Below are 22,596 nucleotides of genomic sequence, written 5' to 3' on the forward strand. Positions count from 1 at the left end.
AAACTTTAGGTCAGAGTCTATGTTTCTGTCTGTAGCTTTATGATTAACCTGCACCCCCTCGATGTATGAGCTCTAAGACTTTTGACAGAAAATCCAGGATTTAAAACCCGTGAGAACTATTGAAACCTGATGCGGGTTTTACCAAGCTTTCAGGGTCAATTCATTTAAGCTTTAGGTAAGATCTGACTCACTTTATATACAGTGTATTCATGCCTGACTTTATTTAACACACCAGAGACATGGAGCATCCAAAAAGTCAACACACAAAAGAGAAATATCCATAGGACATATCAACCACAGGTATCCTGGAAGTAGCTTTGGGTTTAGCTCTATGAAATTTTTCAGCTTTGAAATTATGCTAAACGTTAAGAACTTTTCGTTGATACTACTTTTGTTTGGAAGAAGGCACATATAAATAACAAGAATTCAGTGAAAACTCAAACTTTTTTGCTTGTTTTCCCTATCTTTTTGAACATAACTCTATTTAGAAATTCTCTGTTTATATGTATATTCTTATACACGTATATGTTTAAGAAAACTTTATATAATTGCACTTTAGGTCAAACCCTTAATAAATTTTTATTTTTTCACTTAACTCCATGCATATTAACATGAACTTTTTGAAAAACATCTTTTTTTCTACACACCCCCACTCACACACCCACACATTTACACTTCGAGCTGTTTAAATGTTTTAAAATGTTAAATGTTTCCAGCAATATGAAAATCTGAACCACGCAATCTGGGTGGGTCTTGATTTTTAATAAAACCCTACTAAAGTTAGGATAACCTATGAGGATTTGACAGACAGATGAAGTTATCCTTATCTTGTATATACACTTGCTCTAAAAACAAGAGGACTTGTGATTTTGTTCAGAGCACGAAATTCAGAGTTCTTCCAAAGACTTTCAGTACTTGTTCTGAATTTTAATAAACAGAAAATTCTGCCTCTCGTATCATTTAGGATGTGAAGACATAAGTAAACAAATATTTCCTGTGATGAAAATTTAATTAGTATTGAACTAATATGTGCAACTTATTTAAGGGTTAAGATGCAAATCATTTGTCTTTTAATAACTTCATATGCTTGCTGAAGATTATCTTTTTAGTGTTCCCAGAAATGTCACTGAATCTAGTTCTGCTCTGGTATGATTGTTTTGGTTATGTCCCTTTTTCTTTAATTTCACATTTCACAACCTGTGTGATGTACTGAAAGGCATGGATTCTTTACTCTCACCTTTTTAGGTATTGTTTTGCTAAATAGGCTCTGATCTGTAATTGATGTTTACAAAGAAAACTGCTTACTTTTTTTTATTTGCTTCATTATACTATGGTATAGATTTCTGGGATAATAGCATGCTGAAAAATTTCTATCTCAGGAATCTATTTTCATTACCGGTTAATGTATAAAGTATTCTGTTTACTGGTTGTTGGATGACAAGCAGCTTGTCAAGTATGCATGACTGACCTTCTTCTAAGGATGTTTAGAATTCCTTATATGAATAGATCTCCTCAAGTAACTCAATGAGGGGAAAAAACCACTTTACTGTATATTTATAGTTTTGATGGCCTAGGTATTACTTTATAGAACTTTGTTTTCCTTTTCTTTCCTTCCCTCCCCCTCCCCCCCCCCATCAGTACTTAACAACAGCTAGCTGAAGCTAAGGACTTAAAACATGGGGGTGGGGGTGTGTGTGTGTGGGGGGGGGGGGGGTTGGTGTTCTGCTGTTTAAGTTGTTAAGTCTTTCTCATATAGTTATGGCAATAGTAAACCAAGATTTAACTCCTGGAAAAAAGGAGTGAGACCTTGAGTGATAATGAATCAGAGAGAAAATACTTAAAATACTGAGCTCAAGTTGTCTTGCAGGACTTAGTAATTAGTCAAATTAATTTGGTCTAAAATGTCTTGTACTGGTGTAGGACTTGAAGGTATTCTAACTTGCATCAGGTTGTTGCGGATATTTCTCTGAAGTTTCAAAGAGTTGATTGGGAGATTGTTGTTTTCCCTGCTTAAATCTGTGCTGCAGTAGGTATAGCATCATGAAATGGCTAAAATACCATTAATGTTTATTAAAAATACTCTGACTCTCTGAATATGCAATCTTAACCATTGCTTTCTACAGGCCTACTAAGTTCCGTTCCTCAGCAGTTGTAGAGCACAAAGAAAGCATGGTTTGGCTGACTAAACCAATTCTATTTGTGAGATGTATTGTTTATAGTCCCCTGGTGGTACCTTCCAGTCTTCTAGACTCCAGATTCTAGGGCCTGGTGCCAGAGTACTCTACATCCATATTGCTAAAGATGCTTCAAAGTGATGACTTGTTATATCAGCATATTCCTGGGGCAGATCTTAATCAAGTATATTAACAAAGTCTATTAGTATGTTAGGGTCATGGATTTTCATAAGAATATGTAGATTACTGCACTTTTAAAGAAAAATTCTCATGAATGAGGATTAAGTGAATACAGGGCAAGAACATAAACAACTACCCCCTTTAAACTAGCCTAATATCAACTAAAAGACAAAATGTGTTTTCATACACATTGAGGATAATTGTTGCACAGAGTTTTTCTGTCTGGGCATATTTATCTATTTGTGTCACATATACTGGAATCAAAGTGAAAATTAAACTTATTTTTAACTGTATTATGTACTTAATCCATATAAAGTATAACAGTTAAATTTTAATAATGTTCACTGTATCAAGTGCAAATAATTGAAAGACAGGAAACTTACACTATATTACCAGACTGCAGAAATGTCTTTCATTAGCAAGCGCATGGTGAGGAAGGGCTTTGTTTCTGGTTTTGTTTTTGTATTACAATGAAGAATCATATTAGAACTCTTTTGAACGTTATGCCCCAATTCTAGAGTTAACAGTTTTAGGATATAAGATCTCAGTTTTTACCCTGAAGGTCTAGAACACCCTTACTTAATCTTGCCCTCCACTGAATATATTATCTAAAATGTCTTCACTATCTTCTTTTAGTTGCGCTAGTTTTGCCTACAGCAAAACTGGGCTCACTCCTTGAAAGTGTTTCTCTATTTTAAAACTGCTTAACTTCTGTGGTTTCTTTTTCGTTCCTTTCATGCTGCACTTTCTGTGTTTTCTTAGACCAATCTTATGTGCAATTCCTCCCTAAGTAATACAAATCATCCAATAGTGGAAATTAACTCCCTGAGAGCTTGCACAGATTAAACTACTTCTACTAACCACAGTCAACAAACCCAATGAATCAGGAATAGAAAGTACTGTAAAACTGTGTTACTGATCTCTTCTCTCACCTAAAACAGATTTATAAAGTTAATGATTTATTTATTTTCATATGTGAAGTTTCTGGTTTTGGTTTAAGGTAAATTTCAATAGATTGAAAGACATTGATTATTGGGATTTCTGGAGTCTAAGTCATTAAATAGATTTTCCTTTGCAATTCTTTTTGCTACTGTAACTCAGAGTACTGGTGAATGAACACCACTGAGAAGAGTTGGAAAATACTTAAATTAGCTAAATCTCATTCAACATCCAAATAATTTCAAATTAAATTTATGTTTGTCACTGAAAGCTTACTGAGACTTCCACAAGGAGATTTGAGGAAGAAATAAAAATTGTGTACAAAATTATAGGGTTTTTTTCAGCGTAACGCAAAAATATGCTGGTGAGGATGTGCTGCAAAACAAATCAAGCATTGTAGGAATCTTATTTATTATCATCTTCAGTCTTTTACTCCTTTAGGTAACCATAAACTTTTCCCCTATTTATATTAAACCCTCTTTCATTATTTCTTTAATAAATTACATCATTATCATTCTCTGTTTTCAGTAAAAGATTCTTGTATGTTCTTTTAAGGTTAATTTTAAAATTTTCAAAATAGTTAATGTGTACAAACTAAAAACCATATTTTTTATGTGCATAATTTTTATTTCCTGGTTTGATTTGCATCTTTTCTTTTAATGATATTTTAACATAATTTACTTACCTAATATAGCTAATCAAGAGTGCAAATTTAGAAATATTTCCTGGTCACTGCCTGGCGTTTGGTGTAAGATATGTTAGCATTGCTGATGCAACATGGACAACCAATTAAAAATGAGGTGACCTTTTTCTTTCTTTATACAGTTGTCATTCAGCAGTGCATCTCTAATGAGCATCTTAGGTTCCTGAGAGCCTCTACTAAAAAAGTATTGTCATTTCTGATGAATATGCTGGTGGCTGAAGTAGAGCTTTTGATAAATGAATACCTTTTATCAGCCTGGCTCTCTGGGACCCATTAAGAAAGGTTTTACATTGTGTATCATTTAGGGAGTTGAAGATGTAGAAATACATTGAAATAAAGATAACACTGAACTCCAAGCTGAATTATAGGACCACTCTTTTGCTTATAAAGGTAATATGCTATAAAGAGGTCACAAGCAAATAAATAAGAGCTCTACATCGTGCTCAGAATGGGTTAAGTCTCCATGAAATGTACTGAACTGAAAAGATACTCAGTTGTCTCTGCATACAATAAGCTCAGTATAGAGTGAGATAAGGCATCACTGTGCTTCTCTAAACCCTTTTATCTTAGACACAAAAGGGAGCAAGCCCACTTATTCTTTGGGTGCACAAGTTGTTTAGGCATGCAAATGTATTATTACTACAAAATTTTTCTTTTGAGAATTTCAGAGACTGTGAAGTAACCTCCTTATTTTTGTGAACCACATTAACATTTTCATATACTTGAGATAACCTACATGAAAACCAGACAGATTGGCATTTTGATGCACAGATTTGTTGGGCTACAATATGATAGGAAGAGCTGTAAATAATTCATAAATAAATCAGAGAAGGATTTTTGCCACTTTTTCTGTTTGTATGCAATCTGACAGTATCCTCTCAGGGTCAAAGAAGAGAACTGCATTTAGGAGACTGACGCTCAAAATATATTGCTCAAAATTGGAGCATCAAAACTGACATAGCTTTCACAAAGGGGAAGTTATGGGTCAATTAGAAATAGAAAGTTAAATATTTTGTCTACGTTTTCATGAAACACAAGATAAGTCAAGGATGAAAGACAAAGCTGACCCAAAACAGACTTGGGAAGACAAGTGTATATAAAGAAAGATGGCAGGGGTCACTGGACACATGGCAAATGAGTAAAGTGCTCATGCTGCCTCTCATCTTTCCAGAAGAGTTTTCAAGGAGTCAAAGACAGACACCGCTGAAAGGGGAATGATGAAAGACAACTGATATAGATCTCTCCTTAGAGGCCTGACATTAATGAGCCTGTAATGGGCTGATTATACTAAGTTATTTTTTGCTGAAATACGTAAAGTTAAGTGGTTATGCTAATAATTAAAAGATTAATATATAAAAGATTAAAAAGGGAAGATTCAAAAGTAAAATATGGAACTCTACATTGCTAGTCAACTACAAGCAGTTGGACCACAAAACAGGTATAATTTAGGATTGCAGGACCGTGATATTTTCAGTTATCTAGTTGAAAAGTAAATTATCTCCACTAAGATGATGTATTTCTTGCACAAGCACAACATTCATATAAACTTACGTGAAACATTTCTTCTTTTTTTTTTGTAGTAAATACGAAAGTTTATGACACTTTTTTTTAACAGAGTTTTTGCCTTTTTGTATGGTTGAAAAACTCTTACATTGGACATTTGTTTTGGTTTTTGAAAGCAAGCATGACGGCATAAACCAAATACATTATTTCACTGGTACATATCATAAGATACATGTCACCAAAGTAGTCCTTACTGTGTAGTGCAGGGGATTGGGGAAAGAGTTTGTTTGTTTGAAGATTTTGACAATTTGATTAGTTTTACAGCTGTTGCTATCTGTTAAACTGCACATCAACCTCGATAGCTGAAGTTTAAATTAAAGTAAGGTAATTAAGCTGCAGCAGTTTAGGATGAGGTTTGATTTAGCTAGATTTCATCTTTGAAAGGTTCCACTGAAAATGTTTTGTGGAGTAATTGAAATCAGGATAGTACTTTGACAGGCCTCTTCCTGGACCACCTGATGCCTTGTTGCAAGTCCCAGCACTTCTGAGGTCTGGGTCTGGCTTGGAAGAAAGCAGGACCCTGGCTGTAGGCAAGGTATTCTTGAACTTGGCATACTATGACTGCTCCCCTGGAAGCATAAGACTCTGTGATTCAAGGTCCACAATTTGAGTGACCTGGCCATGTTATAGAGCTTCTATGTCTGATTCATGGAATCACAGAATGGCTGAGGTTGGCACGGAACTCTGGGCATCATCTAGCCAACCCCACTACTCATATCAGAGTCCGCTAAAGCAGGTTGTTCAGGGCTTCAAATATCAGGTTTCAAATATCTCCAAGGATGGAGACACCACAACCTCTCTCAGCAGCCTGATCCAGTGCTTAACAACCATCACAGTAAAGTCTCTTCTCACACTTAAATGGAATGTCCTGCATTTCAACTTGTGCCTAATGCTTCTTGTCCTGGCACTGGGTGCCACTGAGGAGAGCCTGCCTCTCTCTTATTTACACTCTCGCATCACATGTTCGTACCTTACTGTTTGGTATGCTTTCTTTCACAACTTGGGCTGGCGCATCTATACAGTTGTGTCGTGGTTTAACCTCAGCTGGCAACTAAGTACCATGCAGTGACTCACTTCCCACCCACCACCTGCCCAGTGGGATGGGGAGGAGAATTGGAAAAAGGCAAAATCCATTCAAGTAAAGTAAAACCATCTACTACTACTGATGTTTGCAATGAAAAGGGAAGAGTGAGAGAGGAATAAAACCCAACAAGTGATGCATGATACAACTGCTCACCCCCACTGGCCAATGCCTAGACAGTCCTCATGCAGCTCCTCCAAGCAGTCCTCCAAGTCAGCTTCTCCCAGTCAACTCCCCCAATTTATATACTAAACCTGAAATTTTATGGTATGGAATATCCCTTTGGCTAGTTTGGCTCAGCTGCCCTGGCTCTGCTGCTTCTCAGCTTCTTGTGCACCCGCTTACTTGCAGAGCATGCGAAACTTGAAAAGTCCTTGAACAACTAAAATATCACTCTGTTATCAGCACTATTCTCCTACTAAATCCCAAACACAGCATTGCACTAACTACTAAGCAGAAGATTAACTCTATCCCAGCTGAAACCAGGACAAGTAGGCAGAATGATAATCCTTCCAGTGCTTCCTGCTGCAGAGCTATAACTTAAACCTGGAAGACCTGTTATTTTTGGAAAATCTAGAAGGAGCAACTGGAAAATGCTAGGATACTTTTATTACGGGAGGTTTGAGGGGAGAATAATGCTTCATTTAATTTGGAATAAAACCAATCAACTAAAAAGATATATCTTAAAACATACAGGTAAATCATAACTTTTACTGGTGTTTTATCTGCACTGGCTAGACCAATCACATTTAGACATTTTTTTCCCCCTCGATGCATAGTTTTGCCTATATTTTTCTTAGAATAGTGTGACTACAATATTAAAGCACAGCTGAATGTTATATCTGTAAAATCTGACTTGTCCTTTCCAGTAACAGGAATTGCTTGTAGCTAATGACTTCGGAAAAATACATATAGCATTTACATATATAATAATCAATCTCAGTAGTTTCTAGGTTTGTTGGATTATCCATTGCTCTCACCTTAAAATCTTCACTTTAGAATGTTCAAAATGAGGGTTAACTACTGGAGGGCTAGAGACATATCTTTTCCATTATTTGGCCCCTAGAGACAGCTCTTCACCTAGTCCCTGGTTCATTCTTCTTCAGCTTTGTTTACCTAAAGAGGTCATTGACAGTAACCTTTTCAAGAGGATTTTCAGTTTCTGTGACTCATTAGAGAACAAAAGAACATCCACCCTCCACATTGCAACGTTCCATGTCTCCTTGCAGCTGAGGTTCTTAGTAGGTCAAGAAGGGGAACTGCTTGTCTAAATTTATTGTCAGGTGTGTTTCACATCAGAAGTGTTTTTTTTCCCTCACCCTTAGAACAATATACATTGGAATCTGTCAGTAACAGTATAGTTTGCTTTGAGAACTGATATGAATAAATATGTTAAAAAATGAAGTTGGTTTTTTTTATAGTTTTCTTGTCTATAGGTCTAAAAGAATCAAAGCATTTTTTTACTTCAAGTACAGAAATCAAAACCAAAAGAATAATATAAGTATTAAGAGCAGAACACTAGATATGCTGTAAAGTATTTGGCTTATGTATCTGGATAATTATATATACTCCACTAAGGCATAATTCACTCACTTTAAAACATCTTAAAGCTAAATTTTTTAAGGTGTCTAATTGTATTCTAAGGTATAAGAAAGTTTTGAGATCGAGACACCATGAATATTTTTAATTATAACATTTTTCTGGACAGAAAATAGGTTTGATTGCAATATGATATTAATGATTCAAAAACTAATTATAAGGCTTTCCACAACAAAACAACACCTGAATATTTTTAACATTTTGATTTTGAAAGTCGCTTTTATTTTTATAGTTAATTCTTTAAATTTCACTTAAAGTAGAATTAGTTGTACTAGAAACAAACATACAAATATTGTCCTTTCTGTGGATGCTACAGGCACTCTACTACTGTGAGAGCTCATCTTGGGTGATTTTGATTCCCTTACTTGGAGATACCACATAATGTTCATGTGCAGTCTTGAATGATTTTTCAGAGGTTACAAACATTTCCAATAAAATTGTTTGTTTGGGGGAACTCTTGTTTGTAAAAGACTGACTCATGCATTGAATGAAAAATGTGGAATAAGATTTGTGGATGGAAGAAGAGACAGCTGAGTGTTCATATATTTGATACACAGCTGCAAGAGCCAGTTTATGTAATAGGGGTGCTACACGTTAGTGTAGGAGCGTGCCATAATAAGAAGAGTTTGATGGTGTAAGGATATGTTGGGATTTTTGTATTCAAATCTTTTACAGTTAATTCCTTTAAAAATATGTAATGCCTTTTTTTTCTTTCTTTTTTTTAAACTGTCATTTAGATCTGGGCTTTTTATTTTCTAACCACTGTTGTCATGATCTCTACCATTTTGTTTCTAATATGTTCAGTAATTTTGGCTTGGTTTTTATGACCACATTAAGAGTTACATATGTATTTGCAAAATGGTTATGCTAATTCAGAGCTTAGCCACATTTTGTATTTCAGTACTGGTCAGCACATAGTTGTATTTTTATTTTACTGTTCTCCTTTCCATTTAATTTTATTTGGTATCATCAAAAGTCATAGATATAATATTCTTAACTCCCAAAACTATAGTGAGCTCCTGGCATTCAGGAGTTTTTGCTTTGGCACTAACAGCATGTGTGTTTATAGAATAAAATTTATAATAAACACATTTGTTCACATTTGTAAATGAATATTTATCAAATGTTTTTTCAAACTTGGAATATGTTTGCTGCAATATTGTTGGGTCAGTATTAATAATTGTGCCATATGCCTGTATATTTCTGAACCAGGTGGCTGGCAATCATGTATAGTGGTCTCCAGATGAGCAGCAGTTCAGTGACAGCAACAAAAAGAATCTCTTGTAATGCACTCATTACTATAAACAATTCCTGTTTTCTTCTTTGACTTTCTTGTTCAGTTCCAAATACCATTTGAGTATCAAATATCCTATTCTTAGATGATCATTCAGTGTTAGATAACTAGGATTTTTTGAATATATGATTGAAAGACAGATGTTACTAAACAAAGAACATAAATATTAGCATTATCCTTACTGCGGTGCTGGTTAAGTTGCTGGTATTGTAGCTCACTTGCAAGAGTACACAGACTACTAGGTACTGTATCTTTTATTTCCCTAAATTTACATGTGTCTCTATAATAAGAATACACCTATTTCTAGACAGTCTACTTTATCTTACCAATTCTTTTTGTAGAAAAAAAATCATAATGTCAGTCGATCAGAGGCTGTACTTCATGCACATGACTTTCTTCATTCTAACTTATATTGACTTCACTGAGACCCCTAAAAATAAGAGCCAGTAGATAGAGTTGGTCTAAGCATTTCAAAGACTTTTCTTCAACATAATCTCTGATTTTATATGCACTACTCTTTCTCCCACAATATCCAACCACAAAAATTGTGGTAAGGTAGTTTTTCAGAGTTTTTTAGTTTCTCTGTTATAATTTTTAAGTTGCTTCCAGATATTACCGTGTGCCTTTTTTAATATATATAATAAATATTGTGTGTAATGTAAATTTCTAATGCATATTTTTTCCTAAGTGTCTCAAACAAAAGTTTAAGTTCTTTTTGACTCTAAGCCAAAGTATATGGAGTTGTTTATTTTCCTCAGAGTTTGAGAAATTAAAGTGTCACATAGACAGTTTATCTCTGTTGGTCTGTTAATTATTTGTTATACACACATACATACAGAGAGAGAAATATTTTTAAGAACATATAGAGTTCTGATTTTAATGCAACTTCATCCAGAGAAGAATCATGGTTTTATTTCAGTCATAAAACTTGAACTTAAATAAAGCCTGTTGTTTAAGGAGGAAAATCTTTTATGGATAAACTTGAATTAGTTCTGCTATATGTATAAGCTCTTCTGAGAGAGACTCCCATACTGGGTTTTTTTTTGTTTTCATTTTGACAAGTTTTACTTTTCCTGTACTTTAACCAAAAAAACCCCACCCTACATCTGGATTGCTAAGACAAATTATGTTTATCATACTACTTTGCGATCTTCATTTGTGCTATTTACTTTGGCAAGAAACATCTAGAGGCTTATATTGTCTGATACTGTCGCATAAGCCTACATCTATTAGTTCCAAGACTATTCTCTACATGAAAAGTGATGCTGAGCACCAAACGAATGAGTGACCGCTGGACAAATCTGACCTGTTCTGTGAGATGTTAATAGTAAGATGACACTAAACTAACACATTAACTAAACACATCAGGAGTAACATCTTTTGTAATTCTTTTCACAGAAGAAATAAAAGTCTGAAGTTCTTTGTCTCTTAAAGGCACCTACCCAAGTTTAGCAAGCTCTATGACCGTGTTTTACAGATTTTATGCATGTTTAAACAGAAAAGAAACAGCTGAATTATACACACATTTTGTTACTGTGTTGCAGTAATGTGTTTCAGGAGAGTTTGCTGTATCTCTTCTATGAGAGAGAATATCAAATATGCAGAATGAGCAAGAGACAGAACTACTGAAATGTAATATACCTGTTTAGGTGGTTTTATTAAATGTATGGTGTGATTTCTGTGAACACTTCTCTCTGTTGCTTGCAGTGTATAAATTATTAGCCCTAACAGGGGATAAGAACTTGGACAATTTCAAGTTCTCCTCCAAAATTCTCCCTTTTGTCTCCTATGAGAACCTGTGAGAAATCCAAATTCAAAGTACCTGAAGCACTTTCAGTTTATGCATGTTCTCTTAATTGCTTTTTACAAGCTTTGAGCCATTTTTTTCTCAAGGTGTCTCCTGTTACTCACAATACAACTCTTAATCTAGACTTTAAATGGCAATCTAGAACACTCTTTCACAAAGAACAGGATAGATAGACTGTAGTATGAGAAAATTTAGTAAATTTTGTTATATCATTCCACTCATTGAATTTTGTTTTATTGTTTAGTAAATTTTTGGCTCATAAAAATTATTTCTAAGTCCAATGTAAAGAGACATTTCCTCTAAAAATTTTATTTTAAAACAATTTCCATATACATTTGGAAGTATATTTTTCTACCTATTAAGAATTTATGTTTGTCAGCATAAAGAGTTCCCAAAAGGAAAATTAAAATCAGATGTATCCTATCACTGGGTGTAGCAGTCTCAGCTGTTATATTTCAGCTAAACATTTTTGCTTGATTTGAGCTGATAGAAAACACATTTCTGTCTGAATGGCCTGTCATCTCATTGAAAGTTGAATCGTGATGAGTTATGCCCTAATTTTTCAATCAAGATATTTTTCAAACTCTGCACTTCAGAAAAATTCTAGTAAATGAAGGACGGTGCTGTTTCATAGGTTCTATATGACTGTATGGTGTGATCACATGACATATATACCTTCAGGCACCATGTTTTAGTGGAAAGTCAACTACTAATAGATAAGATGCAATTAAGAACAGCTTAGTTCCTCATTTTCCAGATTCTTAAATATCTGAGTATTTCTTTGCTATAAAGCAGAAGTATTTCTCTCCCCAAACAACACCCCAAATTTAATTTCTACTTTTGGAAACAAATTAAAAAGAGCAAGTTAGTGAGAAAGAACTAGATAATCTCTAAAGGTCCCTTCCAACCCAAAGCATTCATAATTCAGAACGATAATTCTGTCATTCCCTTGTTATTCTAAATGGACTGTGTGCAAGTGTTTGTCAGCTAGACCACTAAAACACTTCATCACATAAATAAGAAACAAAAAATAATACACAGCCATGGTTCAGCTCTATTCTAGTTTGAAAGAAAGGGTTATTCAAATTTTATCTTGCACTTTTGCAGCTTTAATCTTTCCATGCATATGGAAATGTCACTGCTTTACTGAAACAATGAGGGAGACGTGTATGAATTCTCCCAGAACTGTCACCACATGTAAGGAATACAAATTCTGTGGTTTTGCCCACAGAATATCCATTTCCTCTCTGAAATTTTTTTCTCCTCATGCATTAGTTGTTCACAGTGCATGGTTCAACCTGTGTTAGCACCAGGAAGCAGAATGTTAACCTAACCAAGTTTAGCTATTTTGTGCACACTAAAATGATTTTGTAAAGTGAACCGCTGGGTAAAAAGACAGTGTGAAAAAAGGTAGTCTGAAAGATTTACATGGATTTCTTTTTTCTCTGCAGTCTCCTCTTAGTGAAGCAGCTGTAGCTTGGATTTCATTGTGTGACCTTGACACTTACTGTCAAGCCCTTCAGGTAACTGCTAGATTTGGCAAGGTTAAAAGGTAAGTGAAATTTTAAACATTAAAGCTTTAAGACATTAGAAACCTCTGTATTTAGGAGGCATTGTTATTAATATTATGTATTAAAACATCTGACATTGCAAAGGGAGGGGCTTTTTGTAATCTGTTCCAAACTGTATTGCTTTAATTTGTTTCTGGTAGTTTCTAAGTTGTAAGTTAAGAAAAAAACCACACACACACCTATAGAAAGGAAATAGAGAAGTGGAATTGCAAACAGATTCTTCTCTCTATGACTTGTCATCATTAAAACAAGAATTCAAGTTTTCAAGTCTACTAGATGTGACAGGAGGACAAATTAAATACAGGGTGCTCTGTATAATGCTAAGGAACCTGCTTCATATGTGGATTTACAAATAAGGCAAATGTAATTCTTTGATTTTTTTTTTATTTGGGGTGTTTTTTTCTAAAGCAGAAAAGGGAGACTGGCCAACCTTAATTGAAGTAATCAAGTGAAATGGAAGAGGTTAAATAAGCACAAGGCTGACAGAGCTGTCATTTCAGGGCTTGGTCATTTACGTGATGCTAAATATCCTTTGTGAAATAAGGCTCAGTAAAACCAGTGACATCAAGTATCCTGATTTTGCTAGGCAGATTGGAGAAAGAATAGCTACATAATCAGTCTTTTAGAACAAACATAATACGTAAAAGGCTTACTTAACACATTAATATAAATCAAGGGGAATTAAATGAATATTATATAAATCAGTATTTCTTTTATCTCTCAGAGAGCCATTTTTCATCCTTTACATATTTGTGGGTCAGATACTGCCTCAAGGAGAAAGAAAATTTATGAATAATTTAAAAATCAACATTTTTGCTTCTGATGAGAGCCGTAAAAAGACCTTTTAGAGCTAGTTATATACAACATATTCCAAGGAGTATTGTTTATTAAAATAAGACTTTTCTCTTGTACTGTGGTCCCCAGTACAAGAAAGACATGGGCTTATTAGAAACTGTCAAGAAGAGAACCATGAAAATTATCAGAGGGCTGGAGCATCTCTCCTATGAAGAAAGGCTGAGAGAGTTGGGGTGGTTCAGCCTGGAGAATAAAAGCTTTAAGAGGGAACTTATTGCAGCCTTGTAGTGTGAGAAAGGTGGAGAAAGACTTTTTACCAAGGCCTGTAATAAGACAAGGGGTAATGATTTATTGAGAGAGGGTAGGTTTAGATTGTTGTGGTTTCTGGTGTTTTTTTTTTTTTTTTATGATGAGTGTGGTGGGATAGTGAAACAGGTTTTCCAGAGCACCTGTGGATGCCCTGTCCCTGGAAGTGTTCAAGGTCAGGTTTGATGGGGCTTTGAGCAGCCTGATCTAGTGAAAGATGTCCCTGCCTATAGCAGGTAGGTTGGACTAGATGACATCTGAAGGTCCCTTCCAACCCACACCATTCATTCTATGATTCTGTTCTGTGTCTGTGTGTTTGAAAACACTTGAAAAACATTCCTTATCTTTATACAGAATTCCCAAATCCTCCTGACAGAAACTGTTCCCTTGATTATGCAAAAAATGTTCAATGACTCATAAAACCAAAAAAGTTTTAAAAATACTGTTCTAAACTATGTAAGCTACTGTTTACAAAATATTTTATCACTTTGTTTTGAAGCAAATGTATTTTCCCGAAATGCTATATCAACATTATACTTACCTGTTGATCTGCTATTATTCTTCTGATTGACTTTGCTATGCCATTAATGAAATCTGGCTTGAATGTCTTTTTCCACTAGCACACAGTGATACTAGAGATCTGTTTTAATCTTTTTACTTTCCTGTTAACTTTTCTTCTAGAATTATCCTAATTTCAGATCTGCTTAAATCTTTTCTATAGATGTTTTCTGTATTCACATGGAAAACCAATATCAATTCATAACACCAGTAAAATCAATTATTGAAAACTTTGGTTTTCTCAGGAATGTAGTATCAGTCTTGTCATGAGTTCAAACTGTGTCATTCATGTGTTGCCTCTTCTGACATTCAGCTGACCTGCCAATATACTTACATATTGTGTTAAAATAAGACACCTTGTCAATATTACAGAAACATGCAAATCTGTAGAACAAATAACTCTAGAAATACAATGCATCCATACTGAGAAATCACAGTGTGAAAAATGTTGCTAAGTGGATCTTCTAATAACTGTTACCTTAACAAGAATGTTAACATTTTCTACTGGTGGTTTCATTTGTAATTCTATCTGAAGAAAAATAGGAACTGGATACTTCAGTGGAACAAAGTGAATTGTTACACAAGGTCCATATTCACTTAGTCTATTAGAGGTATCAGTATTAAAAATTAACACACAGTTCTCTGTCAAACTGTAATATACTTTGCAGAAACAGAGTTCATACTTATCTTGGAAGTTTAGGGAATGTGACCGAACATGCTTCTGTCTGAATCTCATAAGCAGAGTAAAAATTATCATAATCAAAACTGCAACCTAGAATAATAAAAGTAGTGATTGTGCATTAATATTAGTGTCAAGAAATTGATAGTGGAGAAGTCTCTGGACTAAAAAAAATATTACCCTTACTGAACCAAGCTGTTAGGAAATCCCTACCATAGACCTCGTATTATGACAATGATGGCTTTTTCATCCAGATTACTGTCAATTAATTATTGCACTATACTTTTATATCTTTTTGAAGCACATGTTCATAGCTCCTGTCAAAACTGAGCCTAGAAGCTGATAAGACTCTTATATCATTATGTCCATTTATGCTTCAGATACTTAGAACAAGTGAAAACTTTAAAAGTAATTTATTGGATGAAGAAAAGGTAAGGATTACTTAGGAACCAAGCATTCATTTAGTATTAATAGGTATTATCATAATTTATTCAACTTTTCTGGCAACCAATATAGGTAATTTTTTTACGAGGTGATGGAGACACATTTCTGGTCTGTATTTCTTTTCCAAAACCTTTGCTGCCCATTAGTACTAACTTATTCTTCAAATAAAATGGTTTTCAAATGGATTCTTAATAGTTTTATTTAAATTATTTTTCTTCAATAGTTGAATTAAGTAAGTTTTTGTTAGTAATTTTCTGACATGCAGTTTTTTTCTAGGCCATTTAGTTTCACTTACACTTCACTTACTATTAGTTTATGAATAAAAAAGTGTTATTATTATTCAACAGAAAACACAATTTTCCTGAAATAATTGTTAATATAGGAATATTTTGGCAATATCAGTCTTGTACTTATATGTCAGAAACACAATACATACTGAAAAGTGTGGTGAATGTTTCTATTCAGTCTTTGTGCATGACAAAAATGGTGACACTCTCTCTAGTGACACCAAGAAACATGACAAGTCTTTATTCTCTGTACATTCAAATTATGCTGTTTTCCTAGTCTCTCACTGTACATGATCTGCTTTATCTATCTGCTGGTATTGTATTTCACTGCATTTTGAATAAAATAACATTATCTGATGCAATCGTAAATTCATCTTTTTTTTTGGAGTTAAATTCTTAACAAAGTGGATTTGGCATATGAAATCACTTTGTGGTTTCTATTTTCATAAGCTTATATGTAGTTGCTAATAAAATCACCAACACCTTTATCTATGTAATATTGCATACACCAGAGAGAAAGATATACATAGTGAAAATGTGCAACATATTTTATTTGATTTGTTATAAACTCTGATGCATTTCAGGAGGTGAAAATATTGTTTCTTGATGTTTTTCAGGAATAAATCCTTTATATCTGATTAAAATGCAGATGAGTATCATAAACTATTATAATTTGAAAGGGTTGATCTCCTGAAGCAATCTTCTTCCATCTGCTTCAGGTGTAAAGCTTGGAGGGAATTTGTTACAATTACTGAATGCAGTTTGGGTGAAGATGCAATCTCCCAGCCTGAAAGTCCCTATGTGAATGAAAACCATTTTAGTACTTCTGACATTTCTGCTATTTCAAAAAATCCTGCAACTTCATAATAAAACCATTTTTAGTTATAAGAAATTATTGAATTGCTAGTGAAAATCTGCATGAGAACAAATGGAAAATCTAAATGATTCTGAGGTTAGGTTCTAATCTCATATTTCAAATCTTAAAATACTGATAATGCTAATTCAGTAATTTTTAGTTCTTAGGTGGTTTAGTTAATTCATAAGAAGAGAGATAATAATCCAGCAGTCATTTTAAGTGGCTTAGAGTCTTTTATTTCTCTGTGATTTGCAGATATTCTCTAGATTTTATCAACTGCTGGCTAGGATCTTGTGCTATAAAATTGCATTGCAAGACTTATTTACAGAAGGGAAAGGATCCCAAACTTTTTTTTCTCTAAACATTGTTGTTTTGTTGTAAGGATATAAAAGTAGCTTGTAGAGACTTAATCTCATTAGAACAATCAAAAAAATGTGAACTTTAGCATACCTATACTTATAATTTGGCAGAGGGACACAGATTTCTTGCAGTAATGTTCACTAACCAAAAAAGATTAGGATGTGAAGAGTTATATTACTAAAAGTGTGAGAGAGAAAGGGAGATGTTATCAAAAAGATCATTTCCTATTTAACAAAAGTTGACTAAACAGACCAAAATTTACTTTTTTTAAAAAAATATTTTTTAATTATTTGGTAGGATGAATAAGAAAACTGCCCTTTTAGTAAAATACTGCACACAGTTTCTGCAATACAAATAGTCTGCTTTGAAATCTGGTATAGAATGCAGGGAGCAGCAGTGGTTTGACATTGAGAAATTAAGTTCAGTTATTTAGTGGCAGGAAACTGTACTCAATGAGCAAGGAAAAATATATCTAACAGTCACCTTGCAAAGAAGAGTATTACTCTGTAAAATGGTTGCCTGTCAACAGGAGCTTTCTTTAACAACTTTTGTAATTGAAAAAAGTCATTGACTATTCCATTCACTCTCTTTTTAGTTGATTTTTTGATAGCTTGAATGTTGTTGTATTGTAAACTGATTTCCCAAAAGTGTTCTTTTTCATAGAGCATCTGTATAAATCCAAATCTGCAAGATTTTTTTTTTTCTTATGATCCCTGGAGTTACATGGTCATGCTTATGTCCTGAGCAAGAACTCTACATGCTAGAGCACTACACCCTTGAACACTAGAGTGTTGTATCTTAGGCTGCTGGACTGAAGAGATAACTATAATGTGGAAGAACTGAAAGTAGATACAGACAGTAAGAGAAACATTCTTAAGAGTGAAAGAAATTAAAGATCATATAAACTTGATTTTTCAGAGCATATTGCCTAGTGAGTAAGTGTACTTATGATAGGTACTTTTATTACAGATAATAACTAAAAACTAATGCCACTCCAAGAGGAGAATACACCAAGGGAAAACATTGATGTAGAAGAAAAAGCAAAGATCTTGAAAGTATGTTATGATTAAGTTTTTTTCTACTTAAAAAAGATAGGGAATAGGGTAGGGCTGTTAATTTCTGGGACTATGAGGAAATAATCTGATCTTCCTATCCTTTAACTATTACCTGTGAATGCAAATTGGCAGTCGTTGTACTATTAAGTTAATGGCTGACACTATGTGATAGAAATTACAAAGAGAGAGTGAAATATAATAGATAAATTGTAACTGAATAATTTCTGATATATTAGAAAGACTATAGCCTAAATAAAGCTAAATTTACCAAATTCTGAATATGCTAAAATAACTGCTCTCATAATTGGCTAATAGCAATCTGTTCATCTTTCTAGTCTGAACAAGAAATAATGTCTCTTCAGTTTGCATCTTGACAACTGTCTCAAATTTTGCTTCCTTGCTCTGTCTTTTAATGTATTTTTTATTTTTAATATTCTGTGACTGTTACTATTGGTTGTATACTCTCAGGTACTGTAAATCAGACTAGAATTTTGTGGAACTGTTTCCTGGTTCATTGTGTGGAGTTGCACAAAGATGGAAGAAATGAAGACGTTATCGCTCCTCTTAGGAAAGAAGTGACTTGCAATCATAAGGTGCTTCTTGCCTACTGAGGAGATGGGAGCTTTCCTGGCAGTGCATTAGAGACGTTTCAAAATATGCAATAAGAAAATGTTTTATTATCTCTTAGCAAAGAAAATGCCCCATAAGAAGGCTACAATATTTTTATATTTTTTCTTGGTTTTTTTCTCTTCTCCTTATCGCTGACAACAGTTGCAGATTAGATGCCTCTAAAAGTAACAATATAATAAGTGTTCTAAAATGCTTCTTTGTTTCTTGATTTCAATATAAAATTTCCATTAATATGAAGTGTAAAAACAACCTATACACACACACATACACACATATATGTATATGTGTATATATATATAAATTAAAAATACCTGATTGCAGAGCAGTGATATAGCTGAGCAAATCTAACAGCTCACTGGAGATACCAGTCCTTTTTCCTTAATTCCTTTTGTATTCTCAGCAGTATATTACTTCTAGCTCTATTGCACCATAATGTACTCATCTGACCCCTTAATTAATTAATTCAGCCTAGTAAGCTTAGATCTTACAATAGGCAAAAGAAAAAAAAAAAAAAAAGAAGAAAAAAATATTCCTGCATACTCACATCTCAGAGGGTTCGTTCTAATGCCAGAAGTGAGGAGGCAACCACAAGGCAAGAGTGGGAGAGGGAGAAGGAAAATGGAATGGGAAAGAAGTGAGGATTTTTTGCAACTATTAGTAAGAAACATTTTTACACTGGAACACACAGTAAATAAGTTTTCTTCTTGCCAACCATCAAAACATTGTTTGCTTCAAGGTTTAATTAAGTGGCCTTTAGCTTTCCTGAAACTTCAGCCATTCTAGAATTCTATGAATACCTGTATTTTTGCAGTTCTATACCGTGACTGTTGCTCAAGTCAGGATTTCTTTTTTTTTTTTTTTTTTAAGAATAAATTTTAAATTAACTTTGTTTCTTATTTTCTAGTAATTAATACATTTCTTCAGGTGCTATGGGAATATGCTATTAGTTTAGAATAGCAAATAATATATTCACTAAGACTCTACATTACTTGAAATTCCTGTTTTGCACAATAATTATACCATTGTTTTGTTGACTTGAATGTTTATTGCAAAGTCTAAAAATATTAACTAGTTATTATATAATCATTTTTTACTTCATAGTTCTTCAGGTGGGTTCATGGTATTCCTTTCTATTTTATCAAGATACCTTGGTGGAATTTATGGAGGAGATAATTGTGAAATATACTGTGTGAGCAAATAAGACATTCAAGAGGTTTAGATGTCTATAATTGTATGTTTCTCTAATTCACTAAAAACAAAGATCACCACCAGCACCACCATCATCATCATTTGTCCACAATGATTTCAAAGTTCTTGAAGGCATGGCAGCAGGGGATTTCTCATTATTATTTTAATTTAAATAAAGAAATTACTTGTTCAATAGTAACACTTACTTAGTAAGGTATTACTAATTTCTAAGCAATTTCAGTTTCTGAAATCTGTTCATGCTTAGCTGTGAAAAGGGCAAAAAGATTTTATGCAGAAGTAGATTATTGAAATCTGCATACATTTTCAATAGCTGATAAAACTGATTCCTACTTATTGAATTTTAATTAATAAAGTATGTTTTAGAAATGCATTTTAGCAGTAGAAAAACTATAGCAGAAAAACAGTACTAGATTTTAAAGAACGTTTATATTGAAATATGTGTAAAATTTTCAGTGTACTTTCCCTGATGGGAGAATTTTCTTCTGAAGTAATTGAACCTCTTAGTTTAGAAATGTCACCTTATATTTAAAACAGTAAAGCTTAGTAATGTGACATGGAAATGGGGCTTCCAAATGACTTGACATTTGAACTTGGAACATTTCATTTTGATCAAAGCATGGAAAAAAACTTCCTAAATTTAGAAGAAAAAAATAAATAAAAACCACCCTTCTCCAATGAATCAACCAACCAACCAAAAAAAACCCTAAAACAAGACAAAAAGGCCCAGCACAAAATGCGTGAAAAGAACTTGAGCTCCAGAACCCACAAAACTTGTACTTTGACCAAAGCCCAACAACTGGCTAAGCTTGATGAGTGGTGATTGACAGGTTGTCTTAAAGACAATGGTGGCCATTTTCTGATGGTAACTGTACTGTAGTTGTTTCTGCCCTCATTCAAATGTATTTACAGCAAACTATCTAGTAACTGTCAAACTGTAAAGGAGCACATATATTTTGCAAACACTCTAACATTTTAAGATTACAAGAAGATTTTGTCTGGGACAGCTTCTGTCCCACTGTCTAAAGTTTTAAAGTGATGAGCTATTTGGAATGTCTCTGAAATAAGAACCAGCTCACATTTCCACACCAAAAGAGAACAGCTCTCAAAGATGCTTTAGGAGCTGGTATAACAGTTTCCCATCTAAGGCCAGTATTAGTTGTACTAATTAGATGTCAGGAATATCCCAGTTTTTCCTAACCTGTTCTTAGGAACTGACTGTTAGAATGCTTCAACATCCTTGCTCTTGGCACTTTTTTTCATTTTCTGAACTTTTTAAATCCAGCATATTAGTTCTTGTTCTATTAATCTCAGTTATAGAGAAGGCTAATTTTCCTTTTTCCTTGGCCTATGATGTGTTCAAAAACCTTTTTATTTCCTTTCAGTTTTCCACTGAGGGTAAACTACTTGAGGTTTTCATGACAGAATATGTAGGTGAAAGCTTTACTAATTCCAGTTACTTTTCTCTAACCTCTTTCCATTTTGTTCACACTTTTTTAGACAGCAGCTCCCAAAACTAGTCTTAATGTCCTAAGGATGGTTCTTTCAGTCATGGCCAGAGTCAGGTATTGGCTTTACATGTTTTCCTGGTTTTTTTCCCCCTCTTCATACACCTCTAGATCACCTTCAGAAATCACTGAAGACGAACAAGTCATTTGCCAGCCTCTATTTATGCATTTGATTGTTTCTGCACTAGGTGTAGAGGTACTCTTACATAATTTGTGTGTAAATGCATACACCTCTAATAAAAAGCGTTCTGTTGTTCTGGAACAGTTCTGCAATTTGTCAAGGTAATTGTGATTTCTGATTTTGTCCTAGAGCATGCTTATTATCTTGTAATTTTTTTCAGTTGTCTGGAAAGGGAAATTTCTTATTTTCATTATCAATTATATATGAAAATATTGAACAGAGCTAGATCCACAACAAACCTTTGTAGAGTTCTGCTTGACACAGCAACCACTTCAAGAGGGTTCTTATCAATGTGTGTCATGCCAGCAAGATCTACCTGACAAAAGCACCAGGAATATCACTGTGTTTAACCTAATTCTCATGTTTTTCCACCATCTTCTCACCAGTAAGAGTTTTCTGTAAGGGAGATTTGTCTCGCAGAATTAGAGCCCTGGAATCTCCAGTGCAACACTGTTCATGTGGCTGTTTGGGGGACTGAGCATGATGATCTTGCTTGATGTCCTAAAGTCCTAAAGTCTTAAAAAGAAATGGTTATGTTCTGGTGTAAATTTAAAATTTAGACTATAAATAAACATGGCATTTACTAGTTCTCTACTGCTAACTAACAGTGTGGTGCAGAAGTGTTGCCAAGGAAAATTGCAGCTTTTTGTTTTATTTTATTGTTTTGTTTTTTTTGTTTTGTGGGTTGTTTTTTGTTTGTTTGTTTGTTTTTAAATATTCTGTTGCCTTCCCTTAATTCAATCTCATCCCATGGAAATTGGTAGGTTAACCCTGTTAATGAAACCTCGTTAGTTTTTGCTTCTTCTGAAATTATCTGAGT

At 33.9% G+C, this 22,596-nt stretch overlaps 1 long non-coding RNA gene across 1 annotated transcript in view; it reads left to right on the forward strand.

The window, feature by feature from the left end:
* Positions 1 to 22,596, forward strand: part of LOC130149471 (uncharacterized) — a 200,346-nt gene that overhangs the window by 91,504 nt on the left and 86,246 nt on the right. The window contains exon 2 of the long non-coding RNA XR_008821929.1: positions 12,792 to 12,892. This is a non-coding gene — a long non-coding RNA (uncharacterized LOC130149471). The remainder of the gene's footprint in view (positions 1 to 12,791; positions 12,893 to 22,596) is intronic.

This window comes from Falco biarmicus, chromosome 5 (genome assembly GCF_023638135.1).
Source record: "Falco biarmicus isolate bFalBia1 chromosome 5, bFalBia1.pri, whole genome shotgun sequence".
NCBI classification, from domain to species: domain Eukaryota; kingdom Metazoa; phylum Chordata; class Aves; order Falconiformes; family Falconidae; genus Falco; species Falco biarmicus.